Source organism: Otolemur garnettii, unplaced genomic scaffold (assembly GCF_000181295.1).
Source record: "Otolemur garnettii isolate 467f Iridium unplaced genomic scaffold, OtoGar3 scaffold00008, whole genome shotgun sequence".
Lineage (NCBI taxonomy): Eukaryota > Metazoa > Chordata > Mammalia > Primates > Galagidae > Otolemur > Otolemur garnettii.
In genome coordinates, this window is record NW_003852403.1 from 8,542,054 (window position 1) to 8,549,132 (window position 7,079).

The 7,079-nt window shown below is 44.3% G+C and overlaps 1 protein-coding gene and 1 long non-coding RNA gene across 8 annotated transcripts in view; both read left to right on the forward strand.

Moving 5' to 3' along the window:
- The window catches only part of KCNMA1 (potassium calcium-activated channel subfamily M alpha 1), a 762,000-nt gene that overhangs the window by 414,549 nt on the left and 340,372 nt on the right, over positions 1 to 7,079 (forward strand). The gene's annotated exons all lie outside the window — the stretch shown is intronic.
- Positions 6,559 to 7,079, forward strand: part of LOC105886411 — an 11,860-nt gene continuing 11,339 nt past the window's right edge. Inside the window, exon 1 of the long non-coding RNA XR_001161003.2 lies at positions 6,559 to 7,075. This is a non-coding gene — a long non-coding RNA (uncharacterized LOC105886411). The remainder of the gene's footprint in view (positions 7,076 to 7,079) is intronic.

The window sequence follows — 7,079 nt, forward strand, 5'->3', positions numbered from 1 at the left end:
GGGGCAGCTCTGAAGGGCCTTCTTCCGAGGTTCAGGTGAAAATGCCAGCAACATCCAGGCTGGTCACCGTACGTAAGGCATAGTGGGATACTTACATCAGCACATTTTACCCCCGAAATGTACACAGTTATGATTTAATAAAAAAGAAAAGGAGTAGTGGGGACCCAGGATACCTGTCTTCGCAGGCATCTGCTCCAATCCAGGGAATGCTCCCCAGTGGGAAGAGGGAGCAAGTTTGTCAGAGCTCCTCTTACTCAAATAATTCCAACAATCATTTTTTTTTAATGCATCCCTTCTGATCTTTAAAGCTGTGTGGGCGACTGTTTTGTAACTTTTGACAAAAGAAGAAGAGCAGGGACCTGGTGCGTTTGTACTTGCGAGGAGGCCATGGGGGCTGTTTGGGAATGGGGTGGTAGGCTCCGACTTCCACCTCCCCCTTAACTGTCAACACAGAAAGGCTCCAGGCTTTTGGTGACCCAAGAGATTCCCTTCTCCTCTGTGCTCCCCACCTCCTATTCTCCAATAATCTTCCCCCAGTGGTGGGTCCTAGAATTCCATTCCCGGGAAGTATCCTCTCAGCTCTCCCGTTTAAAATATGATGGAAATGACTATTAGAAGTAGTGTAGATAGCCACAAATTTTCAGCCTTTATAAAACATTTTAGTCTAATGGATACTTTTGCACATTTGGGACCCCAAGAAGTTTATGTACAAAGTGGGTCCCACTTGAAAAGAAAAAGAGAAAACTACATTCCAGACAGAGGTTGGGGATTGACTATTTTCAGCACAAATGCATTTTTCTCATTATAAAAATTTCCATCACAAGGTTCCAACACAGTGTTCTTGCTGAATTTATAATAGGGCTTAGTTTGTAAATCAATTTGATCTACACGTAATTTTCAGGAAAGCATCTGCAGCATACATGGAGGGGCACCTGCACTTCATACCACCTTTTCCTCATTTTGTTTTCCAATGTCCACTCTGCTCTGTCTGCGTCACCTCTAAATGTCTCTGTGGTTTCATTCCCGCAGCTCTTGGAGAATTCCTAGCACACCAACTGAAGGTAGGGAATCCAAGGGTTGCCCCCAACTCCTCTCTACCAACAGATCCTAATTCCTATCCTATATGCCGGTGGCTGTGGGGACGAGGTGGCCAGAGGACAAGATGGCGGGGATTGATGGATATCTCTGTATCTCTAGAGCTGGTAGAGGGAAAAATAGGGCTTACTAAAAAAATCATCGTGAAGGCCTTTGCTTAAGCTTTTGCTTTTGAACTTTCCATGCATAATGCAGTGGCAGAGAAGGGATGATAGGGACACGGCTTAACATCCTTGTTATGCCCCTTACAACTGGTGGGACCTTTCTGGAGCCCACGTCCTTGTCTGTGAAGTAGGGAGCGTAATGCTTACCCTGAAGGACAGTTGTTGGAGATTTAATGAATGATATGTACAAAGTCAAAGCTACATACAATGCCCGTGTCTAGGCTATGTTACTCATTTGATTAATGTTATTTGGGCTTTTTGAATGAATGAATGAATTCATAGTTAATGAATTCCCCCTAGAGAAGCAATTTCTTTACTCCTCCAAGGGAAACAGTTTATTTTCTTTTTTAATTTCAGATTAATAGGAGGGTACAAATGATTAGGTTACATTGTTTGCATTTGTTAGGCCAAGTTCCGGTTGTAGTTGAGCCCTTCCCCCAGAGGGTGCCGTATATCTTTCCGCTGTGCGCCTTAGGGGACAGACACTAATCCTCCTCCTTTCTCCCTCTTCCTTTTTCCCTCCCCTCCCCTCCCCCGCCTTGAATTTAACTGTGTCTTTCTCTCCTGTGGGCATGTAGTTGTTTATCTATTGGGTTCATATCAGTATTGAGTACATTGAATACTTGCTTTTCTATTTTTGTGACACATTACTAAGAAGAATGCTCTCCAACTCCCTCCAGATAAATACAAAAGATGTAAAGTCTCTATCTTTTTATGGCTAAATAGCACCTTGTGGTTTACATACACCACAGCTTATTAATCCATTCACGTGCTGATGGGCACTTGGGCTGATTCCACACCTTAGTGATTGTGAATTGAACTGCAGTGAACATTCTAGTGCAAGTGTCTTTATGGTAAGATGATTTTTATCCTCTGGGTAGATACTCAGAAGTGGGATTGTGAGATCAAATGGAAGGTCTCTTTTTACCTTAAAGAAGCCATTTCTATTTAGAAGGCTTCAGAAACTGGGACCTAGATCTGAAGACAACTATCTATACCATATTTCATTAATTCTAAGATACATTTGTTTTTCAAATTTTAACATCTGCAAAGTCAGAAAGTGTCCTATAATTAGTGGCCTCTTATAGCTGTAATTGATACTTTTTTTTCTTTCTTGGCAGCACATAAAATAGTGGCCCATCATTTTATGGAGGGTGTCATAGATTCAATAAACTAGCTCAGCTAGACAGGCGCCTTTGGCTGCCACTATTCACCAGCTCTGTCTTCCCCTCTTCCTCTTATTCTTTCTTCTTCCTCACAGCTTTGTTTTTTTATTTTTATTTTGTATAAGACAGAGTCTCACTTTGTCACCCTCAGTAGAGTACTGTGGCATCACAGCTCACAGCAACCTCCAGCTCTTGGGCTTAGGCGATTCTCTTGCTTCAGCTTCCCGAGTAGCTGGGACTACAGGTGCCTGCCACAACACCTGGCTAATTTTTTTATTGTTGTTGTTGCAGTTTTTCTGGGGCTGGGTTTGAACCTGCCACCCTTGCTATATGGGGCTGGCGTCCTACTCACTGAGCCACAGGCACTGCCCCCACAGCTTTATTTTGATATATTGTATATACTATAACATTCATCCATGTAAAGTGGTTTTATGATTTTTTAGTATATTCACAGAGTTATCTGACTGTCACCACAATTTAATTCTAAAACATTTCAATGCCCCAAGAAACATTAGCAGTTACTTCCCATATCTCTTCACCCCTCCCGCCTCCCCAGCCCCAGGAAAATGCTAATACTAATCTACTTTCTGTCTCTGTGGACTTGCCGTTCTGGACATTTCACATCCATGGAATCTTATAGTATGTGGCCTTTTGTGACTTCCCGCTCTCTTGTAGCATGTTTTTAAGATGACAGTAGAGCTGATGGGTCATATGATGTCTTATCCATAACAGAGTGCTGTCGACTGGAGGGTTCAGACAGCAGGCATTTATTTCTCACAGTTCTGGAGAAGTCCAAGATCAAGATGTCACCATGTTGGTTTCTGATGAGGGCTTTCTTCCTGGCTTTCAGATGTCCCCTTCTTGCTGTGTCCCCACAAGGTTGGGGGGGGGTGGGGAGAGAGAGAGAGAGAGAGAGAGAAAGAGAGAAAATGCGGTCTTCTTCTAAGTGCCCTAATCCACCCCATTCTGGTTATCTCCCAAAGGCCCCATCTCCAAATACTATAACCTTGAGGGTTGGGGTTTCAACATATGAATTTCAGGGAACGTGTCCCAGTTCATAGTGCATCTCTAGGTCTAATTTTTAGCTGCTTTTATTATTATCTCTGTTCTGCCCCCCCTGTCTATAGATGCCAATGCTGTGGTCATTAGCTTGTCCATATAGCAACCTGCTCTGTGCTGGATGCTGTAAATAAGTAAAATGCTAAACACAGTCAAGGAGCACTTAGAGTCTAGTGGAGGAGGCAGGGAAAACAACAAAAGGCAAAAATACAAAACAGACAAAACTAAACATGATCTGTAATCATGTTCAGAAGACAAAGAGGAGGTCAGTCAAACAGAAGACGGCACTGGCCTGACTTAGTGGGAAAGTTGGGAAATTCATGGGGAGAGAGACATTCGGGACGGGACTGAAGCTGGACTGGATGTGCAGGGAAAGGAAGGAGGAATCAGGGCCTTCCTAGTGTTCGCTTGAATGACAGGTGGGTGGGGGTGGTGTTTGCTGGGAAGGGCAGGGCTGCATTGCGGGCTCCAGTGTTTGGAGGCGAGCTCAGGATGTCCACCCTGGATACGTTACCTTTGAGAAGTCTGTGAGTCCTGGAAGAGAAGATGCTAAGTAGCAAGGTAGGAAAGTGAGTTCAAAACTCTCCTATTTATGCCACATTTGAGAATTGCTGAGATGATTTCCAGAGACTGTCACGGCAAGCTGATGGGATGATCTGGGAGGAGTAGAGATAAGAGAGGGTGGCACAGGGGCAAGGGCAGGAGGATCCCAGCATTTGGCAGTTGAGTCAAGCAGGAGGAAAGAAACTGGATGAGCAAATGAGGGAGGAGATACCCAGGGATGGCAGAAGCCTGAGGAAGGGAGCGTTTGGGGCAGAAGGAAGTTCCCACCTGCCAAATGCCGCTGAGACACCGGGGAAGGGAAGAGCGCAGATTCGTCTGTGGAGTTTGCAACAGAGACGTTGCTGGAGTCCCTGACAAGTGAGGACTTAGTGAGTGGTAGGAAGGGACCACTCACTGAAGAATAGAGTCAGGTGAGAGCAAGGCCAGATCAGGCACTGCCTGCCCATGAGGGCAAGGTCAGAGGGCTGCGGGGGGATGGCGTGAAGCCGGGCTGATTCTCTACGTGACTGTTAGTGATGGAATGAGAGAAGGCCAACTGCTGTGCAGAAAAGGACATGGGAGGTTAGAAGAGAGAAGAAAAACTGTGAAATAGTGGACTCGGAAAATTGGAAAGCAAACCAATCAGAGAAAACTAGCAGTTTGCCAGGCAGGATTGAGTGTCAATGTGCAGTTTGAGATCATGAGTTTAAAGTGAAACCAGTCATTTACCTTGTGTGGTTTTATCCAGGAATGTTCAGCTTTCCAGGGCCTGGTGCAGAGCAGGGCCAAGGACTTCCATGAGGGAAAGAGAACACTGCCTAGGGGTGAGGACGGCAGTGAGGTGGGGCAGAGGCAGGTGGCTGGCAGGGGATGGAGTGAGATCCGAGATCTCAAGGTTTCTCTGAGACTGGACAAGGCTGCCAGTGGGGAAGTCCTGAGCAGGTGAAGCACAGGTGGGAGGGGGCTGTTGAAGAGTGGCATGTCTGAGGCCGGATGACAGACTGGTTGCATTTGCAGCTACTCACTGCTCCCTGTGACCATGGAAGCAGGTGGGTGGTGTGGAGGAAAAGAAAAGATCACCAGCGATTAGCAGAGTCAGGAACCAGGAGGCCTGCATTTCTGGCCATGCATCTATATCCCATTTTTTTAAAGAAAATGACTAGAGTTGGGGGAAGGAGGAGGACTGGGGGCTGGGAGCTGTGTCCCTAGTCCTAATCACTCACTTGTGATTGTATGTGTGTGTGATCATGAGACATTTTCCAGCTCTGTTTTCTTATGCCCTGACTACAATTTCAGATTCAAAATTGGCATGCAAGGCATGACAATTTCAGCAATTGAAGTCCATTCCTTGAGCTCCTGCTTTATGATTTAGGGATGGTTGTTGGTGATTTGGGTCTTAGCGAGGTAGGACCTTCTGCCCTCACAAGTATCTCCTCCGGGCCTTCTGCCTTGGATTTGCGTGGAACATACATGTCAAGGGTTAGATTCATGAGATTAAAAACAAAAAGGAAATCCTGGTCTAGATACCGAAAGCTGCTGTGGTCTCCAACCTTAGCTGCACTCCATGCCGGCGGGAGCTCTGGGCAGAGCACCCCGTCAATGTTACCCCGTTGTTTCACATCATAATTGTATCACTGCACGTCATAACAATGGGATTTCAACAGTTCTTATTGCACATTCTAATTATGTGATTACTCAGTCTTTCACCAATTATATAATTAGATTTAATTACACCAATTGCACAAATAAACGATAGTCAACTACAAATTACTTAAAATAAAATCCAGAACTGCGCATACGTCGGCAGTTGCCCTGAAAACAAGAATAGAAAACAAGAAAAGGAAGAAGCCTTATGAAAGCAATTAGCAAGTGAAAGAAGGGAATTATGGGATCGGGATAGGTCTTTACGGATAATGGCTGGATCATCTTGTCTGGAAGTTTCCTGTCACTTTTTTCCTCCAGCAAAGTGTGCTGGTAAGAAGTGAGGATGTGAAGTCAGGAGTGCTGAGTCCTCTGCGCAGTGCCTGCCAGCAGAGATTGTTCTTCTACTTTCTTGACCCTTTAACCGTGCAGCTTAATGAGGAAGGGGGAGGGAAGCTGGAGAGGGAGAGAGAACAAGACAATTGGAGAGCGGGGTGGGGGAGTAGGAGGGAAGGGTAATGTAATCAGTTTGACATTTAATAATTAAAAGAAGTACAGTATATTTTAACACAGAGAACGGAATCAGTGCTAAGGCACGTGAGAGTTATCATTTGAAACTTAGTCCTTACCTAACTCACTCTGGCATTTCTGATTTTTTTTTCTTTCCTTCACCCTTGATTTAGCTCCCCCCAAACACCATCTGAGTGTGTTACACGAACCTAGAACTTTACAGCTAGTAGCCTATCTTGTTCTGTTGAAGCGTAATTTGTAAAACCAAACATGCCAGGCATTGTGGGCTCCAGTAGTCCCAGCTACTTAGGAGTCTGAGGCAAGAGAATCGCCTAAGCCCAGGAGTTGGAGGTTGCTGTGAGCTGTGTGACGCCATAGCACTCTACCAAGAGCGATAAAGTAAAACTGTCTCTACAAAAAAAAAAAAGAAAGAAAATCATAATTATTAAGAATATTCAATAACTACTATATCTTAGGAAAAGATAAGCAAGTAATACAACACTGCCTTAAGTTTTTCTGATTCTGATTAGTCATCTCTTATAAAGCTGGAACTTCAAGAAATGTTCAGTATAGGCCATGTGTGAGCCATGCTTCTGAACTTATAAAAAAATTTTTCACCTTATATTTTATTACTCTAAGGAGTTAAAATTCTTGCTCATGGTCATCTTCCCAGTATCACCCTATAATGCATTCTTTTAAGGATTAATTGGTTCTGCATTTTCAGTACAAGCTAGTAGTACATGTATATATATTTGGTCAGAGTGATGTTTCAGAATTAAGCCTCTTCTATCAGTACTGTTCTATTCTGTGAAGTTTGCCTTTTACCCTCTATACGATTATTTTCACCACCTTCTGGAACTCTATGCCACATTCAAAGGCCTTGACTTGTCCCACCTTGTAT